The following is a 22,906-nucleotide window of genomic DNA, read 5'->3' on the forward strand; positions in this document are numbered from 1 at the left end:
TTCCTGCCCTGAGTTTCTACCTTGGGCTCCCTGATGAACTGTAACCTGGGAGATGTAAGCTGAATAACCCCTTTCCTCCCCAAGATGGTAGTGGTCAGCGTGTTTTGTCACAGCAATGGAGAACAAACCAGGACACAACTGAAAAGGAATTTTTCTTTTTACAATGAAATGTATCCATCTATACTTTTGGTGGTTTAAAAACTTTCTCAAGGGAGAGGAAGATAGCTCAACTGAGAAAGTGCTTGCCTCGAAGTGCCTGAGTTTGATACCCAGAATCCAGCAAAAAAGAAGTCAAGCCAAGCCAAACACAGCAATCCCAGGGCTGGGGGGTGGAGACGGGCAACTCCTTGGGACTCCCTAGCCAGCCAGCCTGGCCTATTTGGTCAGCTCCAGAGATCCTGCCACAGGAAAATCACACACACAAACAAAAGCAAAAAGGTAAGTGGGTTCTGAGGAGCATGATCTGAGCTTGTGCTCTGGCCTATGCATACACACATACATGCACACGCACACACACGCACACACACACGCATGCACACACACACGCACACACATGCATATACACACACATGCCCATTCACACACATATTTACATTTGCACACATACACAAATTTCTCTAATTTTTAAATTCCTCTTAAGAGAAAACTATCCATTCCTCACTCCTTGAACTTAGACTATCTGTGTCCTTGCTTCTCACAAACATAATATTCTCTAAAAAGCAATGTGTCATTTTTTACTTGCTAATAGAAAACAATATGGTCTCTCTCTCTCCCTCTTTCTCTCTCTGCCTCTCTCTCTCTGCCTCTCTCTCTTTCTCTCTCTCTCCCTCCCTCTCCCTAGAACAACTTACCTGACATAAGAAAACACATTGTGAAAACATTCTCTCTGTGACAAGGGACTAAGGATGTCTACCAACACCATGTGAAAAAGTCATCTGAAAACTGGAAACTTCAGGCCCAGTGAAGCCTTCAGATGAAAGTAACCCCAGACCATGCCCTGACCACAACCTCATGAGAGATAGTGACAGAGAACCACCCAATTTCTGACTCATCAAAGCTACGAGATAATAAATTGATTTTCCTTTGAACTGTTAAGACTGGGGGATAATGTGTTCTATAGTGAGAGCTGATTACTACTAGCTACATTATCTGTACAACTGTGAGAAATTAACTCCGATAGAGGAAGAAAAGATTGCAGCCTTAATGTGCAAGCTGCTGAATAGTAACTGCTTAGTCCTTGAGGAATTCCTTGCTTAGCAATCAAAGCATTTAGGTGAGTCCAGAATTCCCTCTTTACTTTCAGACTCATCTGGGACTTTCTGCATGATATTACCACTCCAAAGTTTCCGGCGGATTGCCTTCAAATCTAAAGACAGTTTTCTCTTGATCCTTTGTTGTGTAAGTGTGATACACCTTTAAATTCTTGCACGCATTCCATAGTCGTTATTTAAAGGACACTCTTGTTTCTTCCTGTCTAATGCATGCCTTGAACATTAGCCAAACGTGATCTTTTTAAAAACATCTGTTAGGTCATGGCCCTTCCCTGTTTCATCCAGGGGATGTCCTTACATCATATCTCTTATAATGCCAAATCCTTTGCCACGCTTTATTCCCCATCGACCTTTCTGATTCCATCTTGAGAAATGTCCCCTGGGCCACCCGTTGGTCCCCAATGTGGAACTCCTCTAGCTGTAAGATGTCCTCACTGCTCTCCTCCTGCTGAGCACTCCCGACTGCTCTCATCAGGCTGCTTTTTTCCAATGGTTAACATCTCAGCTCGCATTATCCTCCAAGAGGTGATTCTTGAGTACATGGGCCCAAGAAAGCTCTTGCTAGTTGGAGCTTTATCGTAAGCATCACTATTGTTCTTGCTGTATTCAAATGAAAGCCATTAAGTACTTGTCAACAATTGGAATGCCCAGGGAAGGAGGTTCCGTGTGAGAGGTTCCAAAATGATTATAAAACTATACACTGAGTTGGTCATGTAGCCCTGCTCCATCAGGCTGCTTTTTCCCAATGGTTCACATCTCAGCTCGCATTGTCCTCCAAGAGGTGATTCTTGAGTACACGGGCCCAGGAAAGCTCTTGCTAGTTGGAGCTTCATCGTAAGCATCACTATTGTTCTTGCTGTATTCAAATGAAAGCCATTAAGTGCTTGTCAACAATTGGAATGCCCAGGGAAGGAGGTTCCGCGTGAGAGGTTCCAAAATGATTATAAAACTATACACTGAGTTGGTCATGTAGCTCAATAAGAGAGCAGCTCTCTAGCATATTCGAAGGCCTGGGTTTCAAGGCACTTCTAAATAAATAAACAAATATCTCCAGAATCACACTATCTTAAATACATATCTGATGACAAAAAGTAAAGGGTCTGCAGGTCACCTTCAGGAACACAACTGACATAACCCATAGCTCAAGGACCCCTCTGCACCTGCCGTGTTCTTAGTAGAAAACATGTCCTTTGAGGCCACTGCTTCCCAGCTATTGATGTCTCTGTGAACTCAAGACTCAGCAGTGGAACAGAAGCATACCACATTCAGAATTCTAGCTTCAAGAGAGTCTAAAAGGATAATTTAAAAATGTGACATAATTGACATAACCCATAGCTCAAGGACCCCTCTGCACCTGCCGTGTCCTTAGTAGAAAACATGTCCTTGGAGGCCACTGCTTCCCAGCTATTGATGTCTCTGTGTACTCAAGACTCAGCAGTGGAACAGAAGCATATCACATTCAGAATTCTAGCTTCAAGAGAGTCTAAAAGGATAATTTAAAAATGTTGAACTTGGCATCTGGAAGGCACAGTGGAGGGGAACTACAACTGCTGTGTGAATCAGGTGGCTGTCGTTCTTCCCCACACTCCTGCTACCTCTGATGCTCCCTGTTAAATCATAAAACCTTCACACTGAAACTCATACATGCCATGAAAACACACAGAGAAACACACAGAGAAAAGAGAGAGAGAGAGAGAGACAGAGACGGAGACAGAGACAGAGACAGAGGGAGACAGGGAGACAGACAGAGGTAATACTATTTTTCGTTTGTCTTCACTATATTTTGAAAGCAAGCTGCCCGTGAGTGCAAGGAAACTGTCTTCACAACAACAGCATTTAGATGGCTTCTGATGTATCATAACTGTTTAATTAACTGTTTAATATTTTTAGAGGAAAGGAAGAATCATAGAATAAACAAGCAAACCATAATAGTCCTTTAACAAAAATAGTAGTCAACTGTGATGCAGACGTTCGGACAGAGCGTGTGTCTATTGATACTTATCCAATTCGTCTGTCCTCAGGTTGAGCCTAACTCATGAGCTGATTTCTTTCAGTCTCTTTAATTTAAAGCCCCACTGTATCACTGTCTCTTCACCCTTAAAGAAGTTTCTCTCTTTCCTAGGTGAAGGTCTTCTAGAGTGTGTTAGTACTCCAGCCATCAGCAGGATAAAGACGAGGATCCCTCACATTCTCTTTCAGAGTTAACTATGACATAAGGACTGGCTCACAGTGCATAGTGAGTACTGGCTCTAGTTTATGAGCACAACTGAATGTGAGCTCCCATATCGCTTCAGCCTTCCTACTAATAAGAGGTGCAGACATCCTGCATCTCTGTCGAAGCCTATTTAGTAATCATGCCTTTTAAAAATGAGCATTTGATGTTTTTTAGTCAGCAGGAGTATAGAGGAGAGAGGAGTTATTTTATCTACAGAACTCTGTCCCTTCCCAACAGACTTCATGATTTCTCATAATTGAGCTGAGAATAATTGGACCATTTTCTCCTCTCTCTGGAGACTGGAGGCTGCACTAAATGTCAGAAGGAGCATGAGCTGGGCTGACATTGAATTCTTTTGCTATATCCTGGTAAATTCATGGGGACAGGAAGAATGGGACGTTGCTATCTCTTCCTAGATCACCAACAGGAGTGGCCAAAGGGGAACTTGTATGGAGTTTATTCTCTCTGGATGATCATTGACCATATTTTCTGTAAGAGAATCATCAAGAGATGTGAAAGCTGATGATGAGCCCTAAGTCTTCATATAACTTTGATTAGACAAATGTGTTAGTTGCTCACCCTGTATCCTCTTGTCTGCCTTAATCAAAGGACCCAGCTCATCTCAAGCTGTTAATTAAATACCTTCTCTTTTGCCACTTATTGTCTAAAGCAACATTGATCTAACCTCCATTAAACTAATACAGGAATGTGATCCCATTCCAGACCATAAAAGTAAAAAATAGGCAGGCTGCTCAGGATAAATCAGAGGGACTAAAGTTTTAAAGAAGGAAGATGAGACTTTGGAAAAATGAACACACATGTCACCTTAAACAGGCAAAATTAAAAAAAAAAATCTCTCATTTAGAATGCTGGCTAATGCTGGCTAACTCTACAAATAGGGTCAGATGAGAATGTCTATAATTAGGAACAGAGAAACAAAAAGAAATGAAGCAACCTATCTTTATGATTGGCATATGATGCATGACTGAGGATGGACATCTGTCCTTAGAGACTGAATAAAGGAAATGTGATAGATGCAGTAATACTCCTGAAAGAAGGAAAAGAAGGAATGGATGGAGGGAGGGAGGGAGGGAGGAGGGAGGGACGGAGGGAGGGAAGAGGGAGGGAAGAGGGAGGGAGGGAGGAAAAGGAGATCTGAACTCCAGAGACACCCATTTCAACTTCATATAGAAATGGGTTAAGGGACGGAGGGACGGAGGGAGGGAAGAGAGAGGGAGGGAGGAGGGAGGGAGGAAAAGGAGATCTGAACTCCAGAGACACCCATTTCAACTTCATATAGAAATGGGTTAGCTGCACAGGAATGAATAATGTCCTGTGGTGCCATTTTGGTGGGCCAGTCCTAGGTCCATCTGTTTGAAACATGACTAGAGAACCATCACTGCAGCACAAGCGGCTGAGGTATGCAGACTATGCAGCTCTACGCTCCCCAAGCAGCCAGAGAGAACTAAGAAAAAGCAGACTCTCAAGCCTTGGGCTTTGGTCAAAGTGGGTAGATGTTAAAATAAATGTTGATCTTTGGGGTTATGGGGAAACACAGGAGCTTACTATACACAACCAAGAAGAATCCTTGAAGCTTTTAACCTTCTTTTCAGAGTCGAGAAGTCACACATATGAGGCTTTGAGTTTACTCTAAACTCTTCAGCTTGTGATGGACGATAATGACATTTCTGTTTCCACTCGCGAGCTTGCCGGTCTGTGTTGATTTGCGGGTTGCAGCTAACTGATCGCACACCATCTCTGTTCCATTGTGGTAGACCAGCTCTATTTGCTTTACTATTTTCCTGGAGGTTGTTTGTAAAGTGTTTCCAGACGTCAAACAACTGGGTTATTCCAAGCACTCTTTTCTAAGCATTCAATGCACCTCCTCCAGTGACTTGGGTTGAAACTCTGATCTGTTGATTTAGATGCCTAAAGTATTTAGTTGTTAGATGGGTAGGTAAACAGATGATAGGCAGATTCTTAAAATCATTCTGTTTATGGAAATCTTAAGCATTAATTTGTGGGTTATACATCAGGATACAAATGGAGGGAGAGAATAAAGGGGTAATGAGTGTAAAAGAACATAAAAGGGGGAGAAAGAGAGACAGACCAAGAAACAGAGAGAAAGTCCGTTCAAGTGGGTGACTGTAACCTCTGGCAAGAGATCAGACGAACGAGTTCAACCCAAAGTCAATTTAACTTTATTGGACCACACTGTCTCAGGCAATTAGAAAAATATTTGTTAAACATCAGATGAGAAAAAGGAACATGGAGGCCAATAATGCAGAACAATGTTTATAAGACAGAAATCATGAAGTGGGAAGAATAAACACAATTATTCTATCAGCACCTCCTGTTCTTCTAAAGATTACTTAACTCATGTGTAGACAACTACTCTGAACAGCCAAAATAGCTTTCTTGCTAGTATACGCCTACCCCCAACGCAGTCAGCTGTAGGGTTAGAACAAAAAGAACAGCCGCGACTCTGAGAATTACAAAAAGAAAAAACCTTCATGAGAGTATCAGTCATTTTTAGTTCAACTGATAACAATCCAAAAGGACAATGAAATTGTCTTTGCTGTTTCTATTTACCCTTTGCTTTTCTACTTTGAGAGAAAAAAACGAGTTGATAATGCACACCATAGTATAGCCTCAGACTACAGTATAGAGAGGGATTTACTTGGAGAAAAGAATGCATTCCACTCTTTATCAGACCCAGTAGACTTTCAAGTTCTTCCTAGTTCATGTAAATGTAATTTACCTCAGCATGGCTGGGTAGTATAGCCTGTTTGACCAGTTTTGACAAGTAATGATAGCTGAGTACCTCATAAAGCTGATAAATATGGAACTCTGTAATCAGTCTTCCTGCCTTGCAGCACACAACACACACACACACACACACACACACACACACGCATGCATGCATGCAAGCACATGAACTATCCATGATCTGTACCTAATTCATATCAAATAAATAATAAATCTCTCCTTCCTCAGTTCCTGATTTCTATCAGGCCACAGTTTTTTACAGAACTCTTCCCATTATTCCCCACCCTTTACCTTTATCCAATCTCTTTAAGTTGTCAAATTGCCAATTCTAGACCTACTGTTGGTTCAAAAGGTTCATGCAGTTTCCTTCTCCTGTTACAAGACAAAGTCAGATTGAAGGTGGTCTTTTATATCTGTCAAAGATATCCAATTATCTCCAAAGAAGTCAACCCTCAAATCAGTTCGGTTTTTTTCAGCAAAGCAAAATGTTTCTACATGTATGTTAGATTCTCACTGAAAAAAAAAAACACTCAACTATTATAAAGTGCACATAAAGATATTTCCATATATAATGACTCTCCAAAAAGCATTAGGTTAATAAGAATTAAGACATCTGCAAATCCTGACACTAATTTTATTCTTGACCACTTTTAGTCTGGAAATTCGTTATTCATTGAATTCTAGGGGACCTCATAAATTTGTTTAATGCTTTTAATGGAGAAATTTTTTTTTCCTAAATACTATGATTATGTACAACACCAACTAGGGGAATCTAGAGACAAATCTAACTGAAGGAATGACTATCTGCCTATAATGAGATAATCCGGAGAAACAGAAATCCCAACTGCACAATAAACTGGTGTGTGTGTGTGTGTGTGTGTGTTTCGCTGTGTAAATGTGCTTCCTTCTGAGACCTTCTGCTTGAAGAAGTTTCAGAATGTGAGGTATTTATTATGCCCCCAGTCAAAACAGCAAAGGAGAGAAACTTCCTTGGGCATCTGGTCACTTTTTAAGTCCTATTATTGAATCAGTGTTCTTGGAAGGGACTCACGTAGTAAAACATTCCTGCTAATTTCCCCTGAGGAATGTCACATTGGGTAATGTTCTGTGGGTGGTCATGTAATGAGACACTGGTGTCTGTCTATCACACATACTGTATATGAAAGGAGGCATAGATAAAGGTAACTTGAATTCCATTCCCCTGTGTTTATATGATGCTTATCACCACACTAGCAAGACACCCAGACTAGAAGTTTTATGACAAGTGAAATTTCCACCTCCATTCAGTTGAAATCAACAGGCACTGAGACCAGGGTGGCTTTTGAAGGGTTAATACGCACACACAGGTTGGGATAGTCCAAGATGGAATGGACTGACCTAAGTGGCAACGATTTCCTCATTTCTAATAATGTAAGCAACTGCTTCAGTGGACCTACCTCAGGAAATGAATCTTCTATATTACAAACATATTGTAAGTGCATCTGCGAGCATCTATCCATTTAAACTGGTTTTGTGTCTAAACCAGTGACTTTTGCAAAAGCATAGCTATTCAGTCTGAGTTTATTTTGAAGAGCAATGGCATGGATAATTTCAAAGGAAAATATTTGGTTACTTTTTTCTGTAGAAAAGAGCAAGTTTTAAAGCAGCTCAGCATGTGAGTGTGGTATGTGTGTATATTTATGTTTATGTTTATTTATGATGTATGTATGTATGACTATTAAAAGTACATATTCCTTTCTGTATGTAAATATAACCCTAATAAGACTCACTCTTAGGTAATGTCTTCTCTGTGCATGATGGAATTAACACATTAGTACATGTTGTTGACTAAGACCAAACATCACCTGGTATGATTGGACTTTTCACAGTCACATTATATCAATAATGGGTCACTTAGAACATCTGTATTTTCTTCTGGAAAGTCTTTCACTTCTTCCTGTTACAACCCCCTAACTTCCTTTGTTTTCTTTTTGTCTTGAACTGTAACGGAGACATTCTGGCATGCAGATTTATTCATCTTGACCTCTGCTATGGTTAGTCCACCAGAGACAAAGATCAACTTCTGGGAAGCACTTCCTCCCTCCCCCTTAGATCAATAATGCATATTCCCTAGTTGTTTGCAATCTCTGGCTTAGGCATGCCCCAAAAAGAAAATTCAGAAAACAAAGTAGTGACAAGTATCTATGTGCATTTATCAATACCTGCCATTACCACTGACACAGAGGCACTGTGCAGTGTATTTGATCAGCAGAATGAACTGCACCACACTTTAAGTCCAAAAATTCCAATGAGGTTGAAAGGGATGCTGAGCAGCCTCCAGCCCATACTTTTAAGCTCTGGTGCTGTTCTACCACCATATGGAATAGAAGCAAAATTGTTATTCTCTTTGGGTGGGGGCAGATAGCAGTGTAGATTAATCAAATCCACTGGCAGCTAAGATGAATGAATCTTTAGTTAATACTAAAACCTCATTGGAACCATTAGTTCTGACCTCTTTATCAAAACTTTTACCCAGGCTGCTAACAATTAACAAAACAGATGAGTCTGAGTCTCAGCCCTTTGCCTTTCTTTTCCTGGTCATTTGTCAATCAGTAGCTTTTGTTGAGAATTCACTATACACAGAACATGGTGCAGACTTGGAACCTCCAAACCTTGTTAAGTGACCAGGTCTTCAAGGAGTGTTAATAGGCTTCTTGAAACAAAGTTGTCATCTCTGCAAAGAAGTTAGCTAAATGGTTAACAAGCGAGTTTCTTACTACAATGGGGCTTCTCAATCTCCAGTCCACTAACACATTCTTAGTATCCAAGAGGGGGACTTAATAGCATTTCCTTTTTTATCCAGGCACTAATTAGTATTTCCTGGAAATAGTGTTCCACAGATTTCAGTGAATAGGATCTGTGGTCTTTGCTTTCAGAACTAGAGGTAACTATTGCAATTTCAGAGGTTATTAGACAACCATAAAATTTTAGAGTCAAAAACATTGAAATCAATTAACCTAATTGTTCCCAAACCAAAGTGACTATTAAATTTTCCTTAGCAGCCATTATAAAACCCAAGTTCTCAAAATCTGTCCTTCTCTCAGATTTGCTGAATTAGAGTTTAGTTGCCTAGAACCAAAACTCTCAAGACTCTGTATTAAGTCTGAGGGTCCATTTGTCAGATGTGGGGAATACTGGCCAGGCCTTACCAATCAATGGCCAGGGGAGGCCAAAGCTGCTTCTGAGACTTTGCAGGCTGGCTGCGGAAGCCGCACTGAGGAGAGCAGATGGCGCTGCTTCCCCGCCCTCTGACCACATGGAGGAGACTGCTCGACACAGGCTATCAACGCTGGCAGCAAGAGCAGCACAGACAATTCTGGAAGACAGGTTGTGCCAACCCATTCCTTGACTCAGTATTTTCACTAGAAAATTCCATAAATAATGAGATCTCTGGGCCAAGGAATCAACATTGAAGATGCACGGGGAAAGAAAATAAATCATGACACAAGTTGGAATCGTGCTAGTTTTCCGAACTTGAGAAGAGTCAGAAACTAAGAAGTAACAAGCTATGAGGCAGAAAACCAATAAATAGAACACATCGATGTCACAAACCATCCCAGCATTTCTAAAGCCCTGACACATGCACCACTTGATGCCACATCATAGACTCTACTGATGCATCCCTTGACCGGGCACATGCGGTTTGCCTGGCTTTTATTTAAGATCTTCAGACCTGGGACTGGAGAGATGGCTCATCAGTTAAGAACACTTGCTACTTTTGCTGAGGACTCTGATTCAATTCTCAGAAACTACAAGGCAGCTGACAACCGTTCAGACCCTCTTCTGACCTCTGCAGATGTTGCACACTTATATAGATAAAGGTAAAACATTCATACATACAAAATAAAAGTAAATAAAAATGTATATTCTTAAAAGATCTGCAGAGTTGACTCATCTCTGCAGTTTATTCAAAGTAGAAGTGAAGGGGAGAGACCTCCCTGGGCAGTGGCTCTCAGCCTTGATTACATGTTGCAATTGCCTGTGGCGATTCGGGTGAAAACACTAATGCCTAATGCTTGTCACAAACCCTTTCCTCTGGAGCAGGGTTATCTAGGTGTGTTTTTCAAGCACTGAAGTGATTCTAATATGCAGCCAAGGTTGGAACCCACTGCTTAGGAGAAAGAGAGAAACGGTCAGTTTTCTCTGTGCCACCAAGTTGAAGACAGAAGTGAGCCGCCTGATGGCACAGCCAGTGTCAAGTGTCCTGCTTTCTGAAGCAGATACATTTAATTTTTTTCATGATAAAAGTAGAGTTGTGGTAAGAACAAACAAAAGAGTTGATGTTTAAGAAATATTAAGCAGTGCTGGAGAGATGGCTCAGCAGTTAAGAACACCGGCTGTTCTTGCAGAAGACCAGGGTTCGGGTCTTGTTAGTTGGCAGCTAACAAGTGTCAATAACTCCAGTTCCAGGGGATCCGACAGCCTCTTCTGTCCTCCGTGGGCATCGCACGACATGGGTGCACTTACCTACATGCAGGCAATACACGCATACACATAAAATAAAAATAATAAATAAAATATTTTAAAAAACAAAAGCAAAAAAAAAAGAAATTTAAGAAATATTAAGTAACCAACAGAGCCATTGGGAATCTGACTGGGGAGAAGTGGATGATACATCTTGACGAGATGAAGACCACCGCACAGGAGAGGGGAAGAGAGCCAATGCGCTGAGGAGACAGGGCCCTGCGCTCAGGTCTCCTCCCTCCTACTTTCTGTGTTGATTTTCCTGGATCCCATACAGAAGAATCCAGATGCCATCATGTCTGCACTTATTTGAACAGGTCTCCATTTCTTTTTCTTTTAAAAAAGTATTGTATGTAGTATTTATTTCTTTTTTATATATTTATTTATTATTTTTATTTTATGTGTATGAGTGTATTGTTTGCACGTACCCTGGAACTGCAGTTACAGATGGTCATTAGCCATCATGTGGGTACTGGGAATTGAACCTGGGTCCTCTGCAAGAGCAGTCAGTGCTCTTAACCTCTGAACCAACACTCCAGCCCTATTTTTATTTTTATTTTTATAAGTGTATTGCCTGCATGTGTGTAAGTGCACCTGTGTCATTCGATGCCTGTGGAGATCAGAAGAGGGGTTGGAGTCCCCTGGAAGTGGAGTTGTTAGCCACCATGTGGGTGCTGGAAAATGGACTCGAGGCCTCTGCAAGAGCAGGGTTCTCAACAAGAGGAACCAGTGCTCTTAACCACTGAGCCATCTCTCCAGCCCCAACAGTCTTCATACATAAATATGAAGATACGTGCAAAGATGTATTCTGAAAGTTCAAAAAGTGTGTATAAATATCTGTGTCTTAGATTTCCAGTGCTTTTCTGGTGGACTGACTGGCCACACGAGCCTCAACCACTAACTGAAGAGCTATTGACCATTGACTTCAGGAAGGAGGAAGAGACACTTAGTTTTCTTTAAGAGTGTGGCTCCTCATAAGTCAATCATGATTCAATGAATGACCCCACACCTGTTGGGTATATAGACAGCACAAAGTGAACTGGACAGATTATTTAAAAGAAAGAAAAAGAAAAGAAAAGAGGGAAGAAAAAGTTGGAAGGGGATGGGAAGGAAGGGGTGGATCTGGGAGAAATCAGAAGAAGAAGTGAGGGTTAATACAATCAAAATAAATTGCATGAAATTCTTAAAGCATTAATAAAAAATATTAATGGGGGAAAATATTAACATCAAAATGTCCTTATTTTAAAGCAAATACACACACACACATATATATATATATTTAAAATCATACTTCAGGCAGAGTGCTGAGTGTTTTGAACCCTTTAAGTATTCTCTCCTCCCAGCACGTCACAGAGGTAGGGTGAACATAGGCCCTGAGATCCAGGGCAAGAAATGGAAGCCAGAGATGGCAGGTAGACAACTCCAAAACAGTGTCACACCCAGACTGCACACACTCTTTGGTTCATAGGCTGCACTGAGAGTATTGTATGTATTTTTGGTTAGAGGTGTGGATAAGAAAGATTTATCAAACAACTCATCAATCTGCTTCCCAAGTTCTACAGTTTCTATTTTGCAATAATTTTTAACCGAAGTTAATGTAATAAATATACACAAGAATAGGAAACTGGAAAAGAGTCTGAAGTTTGTGAAAACTGCCCAATATGAATGTGGAGACTCGGAGGCAGGTAGAAATGTTTTTACAAAACGTGTAACAGCTAGAAATGTTGATGTTTAGTCATAAATTTATACTTTAAGTTCACTCTGTTATAAAGCTCTGACTCGGGCACATTCCTAAAGCACTTTTGGAAAACTTGTTCTCTATGACACACACCCCTAACTAGGCTGTACCCCCATCCGAAAAAGGGAACGACAATCACCTCTCAAACCATGCTGTATTCACAACCTTATCTTATGAGAATGTGTGTGCTTAGTAAAATTCTCTTTCTTGGGGATGGAGAAATGGCTAATGTTGAAGAGCATGTACCGTTCTTGCAAAGGACCGGGGAATCTGCCACCCTCTTCGAGACTCCACAGTCACCTGCCCTCACGAATGTGCCCGTACTCACACACAGATACACACTTATGTACATAATTAAAACTTTGTTAAATCTTTAAAATATAAAATAAAACTCGCATTTTCCTAAAGAGCCTTAGGGATACCAGAGTTGAGTCTACACTGAAAGAAACATTTAATAGGTAAACACAATTCTACAAGTTTTATTAGGTTGTGAACTGTTTAATAACGGGAGCGATTCCCACCTTCTTGGCTGAGGAAAGGGAGAGCAGCATTGCTTACGCTTTTCTTTCTTTCTTTCAGTTCTTTTTCTCATTTGCTCTTCATCTGTCTCTTCTGACTTCACCAATCTGAGATTTTATGAAAATAAATGTCTAGATGCATTTTCTAGTCATATCTCTTCCTACTGGATTGCTAATTGTGATTATAAAAGCATACAAAGACCCAGAATCTTCTTTCTCTCTTGTTTTTAAAAAATGTGTGTGTGTGTGCATGTGCGTGTGTGTGCGTGTGCATGTGTGTGTGTGTGTGTGTGTGTGTGTGTGTGTGTGTGTGTTCGTGTGGTACAATTCATGTGCTTGTTCTTATGCTTTTCACCCCCATTTCCACCTCCCTGCCTGTTGCATGTGCGTGTGTGTGCGTGTGCATGTGTGTGTGTGTGTGTGTGTGTGTGTTCGTGTGGTACAATTCATGTGCTTGTCAAGGCCCAAGGTTGACATGGAATGCTGTCCTTAATTGTTCTCCAGATTTATTTTTTGAGATTGGATCTCTCACTGAAATGTGAAACTTACATCCTGGGCTAGGCTGGTGGGTCAGGGGGCTCCAGGGCTCTGTCTGTCTCCACTCCACCCCTCCCCACCCCCATAAGATTATAGGGCCTCTCCATTGCAGGAGCAGACACTTGACCAACCGAGCCATTCCCCTACCCCATCCCTCTTTTGTGAAGATACATTTCCAGATATTTTTCTTGGTGATTATAAGGACATTAAAATAATAAATGAAAGAGAAGAGAAAGAAAAGAGAAGAACTCTAAGAGTCTACTCCACATGAATTTGGATGATTCCAATTACTTTGTCATGTTTGAATGTATCAGTCTATACTCAAAAACCATGGACTTTTAGAATCCTCTATAATAATACACTACAAAGAGCCACAATTACATAATTATGCAATATAAAAATGATTACTTAAGTAACATTACCGGTTAACCCTAGTAATTACCTGGGTATATATATGGGGACGGATAGACACTTTTGCAGTGGAAGACAGCTCTGTAAAAAATAAAATTATGATGAAATTGTGACATTCCCAAAGAAGGAAAAAAGAAGAAAAAGGAGAAAACGTGGAACTGTTTGAAAAAAGCACAGCTTTGATTGCTTGGACTATGAACAAACTTTCCAGAATATTTTTCAGATTTGGCGAAGAACAACATTACAAGTCAAAGGCTCAAAAACAACTTGCTGAAGATTTCCAGTTGAACTGCTAAAAAATTCATCAGGACTTCTAAGTGTGTTTGAGGATTGCTTAAATGAGAGTGAAGCTGGAGGGCTAGATACTCGAGCAAATACAATCATACTCACCTAAACAGTGGGATTCTGTTAGCCATATAAGGAGCCTCCCAGAAACTAGAACCAGAGGGAGAACTGAGAGAGGGGGAGAGAGCTCAATCCTCTTGCCTAAGGAAAGTGTTCCTTCCTACCTGAACAACCTACGGTTCACACTGCAGGGGTGGGGGACTTGGGGGTGATCGATGTGATTGATTTAGTTGAGTGAGGACCTAGTTTTCAATAACAGAAGGAAGCATGTGCTCATCACCTTAGTGAAAAACAAGTCAAATGACTGGATTGAATCATCCTTCATCTAGTTAAGAAAGACTAGAATGGCTCGCTGTGGAGACAAGAACACCCAAGGCTCTGTGCACAGTGATCTGTCAGTAGGTTCACATTATGAACGCTGCCTGGTGTGATTTAAGACAAAAGTCAACCCAAAGGATGATCATGTGTGGATAAACATGTGTTACAAATGCACAGAGATGTGTACATATAGAAAATAAAATATTGGATGAGTATATATATTTCATATATATTTCAATATATAGGATGGGGATTATATATATATTTCAGTGGAAAACGTTTATAAAAATTTCTTGCTTACTTTATTTTAATAAAAAAATCTTCCTTAAAATTAGATTCAAAATTCAACTTGATATATTTTTATCTTTGTTCCTAAACTTGTTAAACACATGCACCATTCTACCTATATTGGTAGAAATTACTTCACAATGCTAAGGAAAAAACTTCATTTATATAATATTGATCTACATTTCTTTTATGTATCCATGGCCTCTGGTCTATTATTATATACTAAGCTTTTTCTAATTTCTTTCTTTAAGTTAATTTATTATTATTGTGTGTCTGTGTGTATGTTGGGTGGGGGGCATATGTGCAGTGATATATTTGTGGAGGTCAGAGGACAATTTTGAGGAGCACATTCTCCTTTCCACTTTCTGTGGGTGCTATGACTCAAACTCAGGCCACTGGGCACAAGCTTTTTTACCTGGTGAGCCATCTCGCACACCCATACCATAAATACTTAAGCTCCTCTAGGTCCATATGCTATAAAATGCATAATAACTTATATTTGAGTGACACTATTTCTTCCTCATGAATGCGTGAACAGCAGTATGCTAACTATACCAATCATTGATAACCCGAATAAATTTAGCTGAAAAAAGTTTATAAAATAGACATTTCACCCTAAACTAGCCTTTAAATTACTAAGAAGATAAATGCAGCCATCACATAGAGTGGACTGCCAACCTGAGCGTCCATTCCTTCCACTGTCTAGGTGAGTGGCAATGAAGTGACCCAGGGAAAAGCAAAATACACATGTTGGTTATGCAATGGGCACTAAATAATCTGAGACAGGGGTAGCCATACCAGCTCTCACACATGTGTGCTCACAGAGGATTCCATGCAAAGGAGTTAAGAAGGTACTGGGGACAGATTGATCTTTGAGGATAAAGTAAAAAATAATAACAGCCAGGTTTCAAGTCCTCTACACATCAAAAAATGAACCCCATTCTCCTCCACCCCTCACCCCAGTGACAAAAGCCAAAGATATGGGCTTTTTCTTACAGACGAAAGCTTTGGAAAACACAGCCACTAAACACAAAGCCTTACCTTGGAAGATAAAAACCAACAGCTTGTATCCTGAATTCAGGGAAAATTCATTTTCCTTCTGATATTATGTTAATGTCTTTAACTTATTCTGAAAAGAAATCCCATGCCTGTGTTTTTTAAACTAAGTGTATATATTTTTTACAAAAGAAGATTACTTAAAACAGTACTGAAAGAGGTACTCAGTTATAAGTAATTTTGCCATGTTGTTAGATGGAGAATAAACTTTGATGGAAGATTTAATATTTACCTTTTCCATTGGCATAAGTCGTTCCATTTTATGAAGGTCTGAATTGTGATAGCAGCCTGGCATGATTTTGGAGGATTAATCAATAATAATGGTGATGGGATATAATCTTAGCTTAAAAGGGAAGTCTTGGTATAGAATATGGGAGCAAAATCAGCTTCCATTCACAGAACATAATATATATTAAAGATCATGACTTGGATTTTACAGCACTATACAGCTTTCAAAGGGTGTGCCGCACTGATTATCTTCTGTGATTCTTACAAACATGATTACGTTAGAAAGTGGAATGATTATCTTCCAGATGAATTTACAGAGTCCCAGAGACTGAGTCCCCGTCCTCTGTTCCCACTATCCTGCCTTGAAGGCTGAGGTCTTGAATGAAGATCATGAACCATCTGTGGTTCCAGGTGAGGCCTCTGAGCTAGTTCGATCATTTGGAGACCACCAAGGTTACAAGTCCCTTTACCCGGCCTCTATAGTTTCCAATGTTTGGCACGAAGTTCATTTGAAGGTTTATCAAGGATTGTGGAAACAGTCTGAGCTTCAACTGGTGAGATGTGCTTGGGCTCAGTCCGATAAATGTGGATGGAAGATCAGGGAAGCCAGCCTGACACATGTCAGGGGAAGCAGAGAAGGGCCTTTAGTGGGTCAAATGGACAGCTTGACCGGAAACAGAATGAGAAGAAGCTTTGCTTTAGGGAAATGAGGAGCTTAATTTATTTCCTTATGTTTTTGGCATATATGGATTATATGTAATGGGTTTTGTTATGACAACTTCACACATACATACACTGAACTTTAATCACATTCACTTTCCAGTACTCAATGAGTTTAATTCAGGTTGCTTTCAGAGGCATGGGTATGGGATTACTTACAGGATTATGGGCAATTTACCAGTGGCTACACCACTGAAGGAAATGTCTCTCCCTTCCCCAGCACCCGTTACCTGCCTCTAAATCCTCAAGGGGTACAGCCTCATGAAGGTTAACACATCCAATCTTGTGCAGATCTTATGCATAAGGTGATTACAGCTTCTGTGAGCATTATGGCCATGTCATGCCCGGAAGACAGCTTTCTGTAACATCCCCACCCTTCATGTTTGCTTCCTCAATTTCCTACTTTCTAGTGTAATAGCGTTTGTGAGAATCACAGAAGATAATCACAAAGGAGAAAATTATGATTATATGTAAAACATAATATTCACAGTCACGCCCTAGCTCCTAACCAGAGTGCTAGAAGAAAGCTTGTTAACATCAACAAAAAGAAAATCATGGAGGAAAGGGCTTTGTTATTCAAAAAACTTACATCATAAAAAATTTCAAAAACATTAAAAAAGTGGAACTGTTCGCATTAACAAACTATGTGCGCACGACCAGCTTCAACAATTCCTGAGGAATGAGCTTGTTTCAGTGAAACCTCAATCCAATTCCTATCTTCTATGCTGTTTTAAAGTGAGACTCTGGTCCTGTACTATTTTATCTGTAGGTGTTTGAGGGCGTATTCACACAGCATCTGCTTTTTATTGAGAGTTGGACATATGTGCACAAAAAGCAGAGATAATGTGAAAGATGAACTCCTGCAGGAAGAGCTTCTGCTTACTTCTGGTCAGACATGTGGCCAGGAAAACCAGCTCTCCTGTGATGACAGAGCTGGTATTTCAGCTCAGATCCTTTGACTTCAAGCCTAATCCCATTTTTAAATGATTTTATTTATTTATATATATTTTATTCATGTGTATATGGTGTATCTGTGCATTCATGTGCACCACATGTGTGCAGGAGCCTAAGGAGGCCAGAAAAGGGGGTCAGATCCCTTGGAACTGGAGTTACAGACATATGTGAGCCACTATTTGGGTGCTAGGGACCAAACTCAGGTCTCAATAGCAGCAGCACTGAGCCATCTCTCTAGCCCCCTCCCTCATCCTGTTTCTATCCAATGGTAGTTTGAAATAAGAAGAAAGGTGGTTAGCATTTGTTAGAGATCTACCCATTGTGTCGTGATTACACAGTTCACTCATCATGTATCATTTTTTAATGAAGGGCACATGTAAGTTCTTAAAGTACACTTTCATCCTGTCAATGAGTCAGATCATCTATTGATGAGAAAATTTCAGAGAAGCTTGGTAATTTGCTCATGGTTGCATTGTTAGCAAGAAGTGGTATTTGTCCTTAAATCTTTCATTTCCATTATTGTGTGTAGTAATGTTTTCCAAAAAATAAAACCATTAGGAAACTTTTTTAGGATGTGCAGTGCGCTGAAGAGTTTGATGTTCTGTATCTGTCTTGGTATGAATTATGCTATTTCTTTAAGGAAGAGTATAAATATTCTAATTTTGAAACAACTCTCCCTCATATGGATTTGGGGATATAAATCTCTGTGAAATGATTATTAGTAGAAAAAAGACCGATGCACAAGAGGCCAATGTCACCGCTGCAGACACTGTCATTTGCTCTCTAGCATGGGTTCTACCACACCTCGTCAAATCTCACTTGCTTTCTGATAAAATCATGATTATGCATGATATTAATAAAATAATTTGGAGGAAGCAGGAGAAATAGCTCAGCAGTTAAGAGCATTTCCCGCTTTTCCAAAGGACACAGGTCTGGTTCCCAGCACCCTCATGGTGGCTCACATCTATCTGTAACTCCAGTTCCAGGTGTTCTGATGCCCTCTTCCGGCCTCTGTGGGTGCTGCACACACATGGTGCACATACATACACACAGCCAAAACACTGACACACATAATTAGATCTTTTAAAAAATTATGAGTATTTTAAATGATTTAGAAAACTATCCATTTACCCTGAAATGGTATCTCCTTAAGGACAGTCCTAAGTCCTAAAGTGTTCGTTCTGTCAATTGTTTGCACCTTGGAATTTGTGTGGCCTGATAAGTACCAGATCATGATGAACTGAAAAACTATTCATCAAAGTTAAGACTGTAGCTCTATAAGGGAGCTCCCTTGTCTTTGAATTTCAGAGAAGTTGCTTGCTAGTTGTTCATTTTTGGTAAATTACCCAACTTCTCTTTCTTCAGTGTCCTTTTCTAAAAAGTGAGAATGGGGGCTGGTGAGATTGCTCAGTGGTTAAGAGCACTGGCTGCTCTTGCAGAAAATCTGGGTTCAAATCGCAGCACCCATGTGGTAGCTAACAACCATCTATAACTCCAGTTCCAGGGTATCTGACGCCCTCTTTTGCCCTCCATGGGGATTGCACGACATGGGTGCAATTATACACATACAGGCATAACACTCATACACATAAAATAAAAATAAATAATTTTTAAAAAGTGAGAATGAGCTGGGTGTGATGGCACACACCTTTAATCCCAGAACTTGGGAGGCAGAGGCAGGGGGGTCTCTGAGAGGTTGTGGCCAGGCTGGGATTCATAGTGAGGTAAAGGAGAGCATAGGACAAACGGGGAACCTGTCTCGCAAAAACCAAAAAAAAAAAAAAAAAAAAAAAAAAAAAAAAAAAGTAAGAGTGATAAAAAGAATGCCCAGTTCACAGCATTTTGTGATGACTAAGTGAAATTATCCACATAAAGCAGTTAATTTAGTAGGTAAATTATAATGAGCTAGCATTTAGGAAGCTTTCTGAAAACACATGAAAAAGTTTTCCACGTGCCAGAACTTAACTATGATCTGACTTATTCCAGTCTAAGCCCAGGAAGTTCCTGTCCTTTGGGCTCTGGCAACTTCTCAGTCCAGTTACGGTCAGCTATGGCCCCACACTCACAAATCATTTCTTAGTGATAGCCCACATACTTGGTTTCTTGGCTCTATCTTAGAAGCATGCCTTGATATTTGGTTCTGATTCTGTTTTCAATAGGTGTACTGAGGTAAAATTTTCATGCCATAAAATGTGCCCATTTTAAGAGTTTAGTGATTTTCTAACTAAATTTATCAAGTTCTAAAACTATTACCTCAGCCTAACTAGAACATTTTTATTACCTAACTGTGGCCCTTTGTGCCCATTTGTAGTTAATCACTGATCTCACATGACCTTCTTGGAAACACCTGCTTACTTTCTGTGCCTGTTTGCCTAGGTATTCCATGTAAATACAATCATATAGTAATATGAAGTCTTTTATTTCTGGTTTCTCTTATGCAGCATGTTTTCAAGATTAATCTTTGATGTACTGGATTTTCTGACTGAATAACATCCATTGTACGAACATCACACATTCTGTTTAATAATTCATCAGTTAAGGGTGTTTGTGTCACTTCCAATTTCATCTGCTATAAATATCAAAATAATGTCTCTGTCTGCATAGATTTTGTATAAATATATATGTGTATTTACAATTTTACTTTATTTATTTATTATTTATTTTTGCCCCTTTTTTGAGACAGGGTCTCTCTCTGTAGTTACAGCTGGCCTAGAACTCGCTATGTAGACTGGCTTGATCTCAGAGATCTGCCTGCCTCTGCCTTCAGCAAGCTGGAATTAAAGGAGTGCACCACGGCTATTTACAATTCTATAGTAGAATTGCTATGTCTGTGTTTAAATTAGGAATTACTAGCTTATTTTGTAAATTTGTTTCAGAATTTCACATTCAATGCAATATACATGTGTTTCAATTATTTCTCTATATTGTCACCAGCACTTGTGGCACACGCCTTTAATCCCAGCACTCGGGAGGCAGAGGCAGGTGGATCTCTGTGAGTTCAAGGCCAACCTGGTCTACATAGTGAGTTCCAGGACAGCTGGGGCTACAGGGTGACCCTGTCTCAAAAAGACCGAAAAAAAAATTTAACTATTGTAACTGAAGTGAAGAAACATTTTACTATGGTTTTGATTTATACCTCTCTACGGACTAATCGTGTTGAGCATCTTGTTGCTGGGCACTTATAATCCACTATTTGGAGAAATAGCTGTTCAAATCCTTGGCCAATTAAAAAATGGATTCTAACCAGGTGTATTGGTATACACCTTCAATCCCAGCATTCGGGTGACAGAGGCAGGTGGATATCTATGAGAGAAGCCAGTCTGGTCTACACAGCAAGCTCCAGGTCAGCTGGGGCTACGTGGAGACCCTGTTTCAAAAAACAAAACAAAACTATGTGGGTTTTTTATTAATTGTTGAGTTATAAAAGTTCTTTATATTTCCTGGACACAGACTGTTTATCAGATATAATATTTGTAAACTTTCCCTGTTTTGTGGGTTATCTTTTCACAGTGTCCTTTAAAGTACAAATGTTAATTTTGACAAAGAATAATTTATCTGTTTATGTTGAAAAGGGAGTCACGTCGAAGAAACCATTCCCAATCCCAGGTCACAAATATCTTCTGTGCTCTGTGTTCCCGTGCTGTGCACTGCTGTTTCACTGTCCTCTGTCTGGTCTCAGCTGGTTACATTTTTAGCGCTGCAGTGATGGAGGGGGAGCACCTTCTCACAGTGGTAACTCGTGTCACATTTTCTTCTGAAGTAGATGCTAAACTTAGAAAATAGTAAAGTAAGGTACAGGAGAAACTAAACATAGACTGTTAGAACAGGAGCGCTAGAAATGGCAAGAAATAAATGTGAATTTTCATTAGTGAAGGACAGGATAAGTGAATTCCCAGTTGATACCTTCACATTTTTGCTGATGAAGAAGAACGTCAAGAAGCCTCACAACCATAGAAGATGTAACTTCAGGTTGGGACAAGAGTTCCATCAGTGCTGATACCAGACTGTGGGCCAAGCTTCATCCCAAAGTTGATTTTCCCGTCATATAATACATCTTTATTATTCCCTAAGCTGTGGGCTAAATGAAAGGGCAGTGCAAAGCAAAGACTTGTTGAGAGAATTCTGCATGCACTCAGTAGCAGCCAGTGTCCCAGGAAGGAGGACTCAGTGCACGTTACCACTCCCGATGGACATGTTCTCAGCAGGGAATGCAGAGGTCAGCTAGAGTTTGCATGTGCTGGTCCAGCTGGTAGACAGCAGCATCTCTTTACCTCCTGGCATTGTGCTGTGCTTGTGGGCAGCCTTTAGACATTCTGCCTAAGAGGCACGGGGGCTTGAGGAAAATGGAGGGGCAGTGTCCAGGTGCTCTTCCCAAACAGATCTGCTCCAAACGGGAAACACTGAAACAGGAGACAGACTAGGCTTCACCTGTCCCGGTCCTGGCCGCATTTCTTCTCATTTTATTTAATCATTTGAAATATATACTAGAAAGTGCCTTAAGACTGGAGCTAGAAATATTGGTTCATTTATAAAAATCTCAGAATAAATAAACAAGAGGTTCATTTTATACTTCAAAGAACAAGTTCAGGAGCTGGAGAGATGACCGCAGTAAAGAGCACTGGCTGCTCTTGCACAGGACCCAGATTTGATTCCCTATACCCACATGGTGGCTAACAATCATTCGTAATTCCAGTTCAAGGGGACACCCTCTTTTGACCTCTGTGGGCATCTCACGGCATGGGTGCTCCTATCTACAGGCAGGCATTACATTCATATACTTAAAATAAAAATAATAAATAAAATAGTTTTTAAAAAGAATAAGTTCATGCCTAGTTAAATGATTAGGAAAATATAGGCAGAGAATGCCTTGATGTGAATTCCAAAGTTGCCTCTGATTAGCTCTGTGAGCCTGGGTAAGGTCTGACCCACTCAAGGCTCCATAGCTTCTTTAAAAGAGTCAATGTGCCGGGCGTGGTTGTGGCACACACCTTCAATCCCAGCACTTGGGAGGCAGAGGCAGGCGGAGACCCTGTCT

This window comes from Nannospalax galili, unplaced genomic scaffold (assembly GCF_000622305.1).
Source record: "Nannospalax galili isolate Female #2095 unplaced genomic scaffold, S.galili_v1.0 scaffold423, whole genome shotgun sequence".
NCBI classification, from domain to species: domain Eukaryota; kingdom Metazoa; phylum Chordata; class Mammalia; order Rodentia; family Spalacidae; genus Nannospalax; species Nannospalax galili.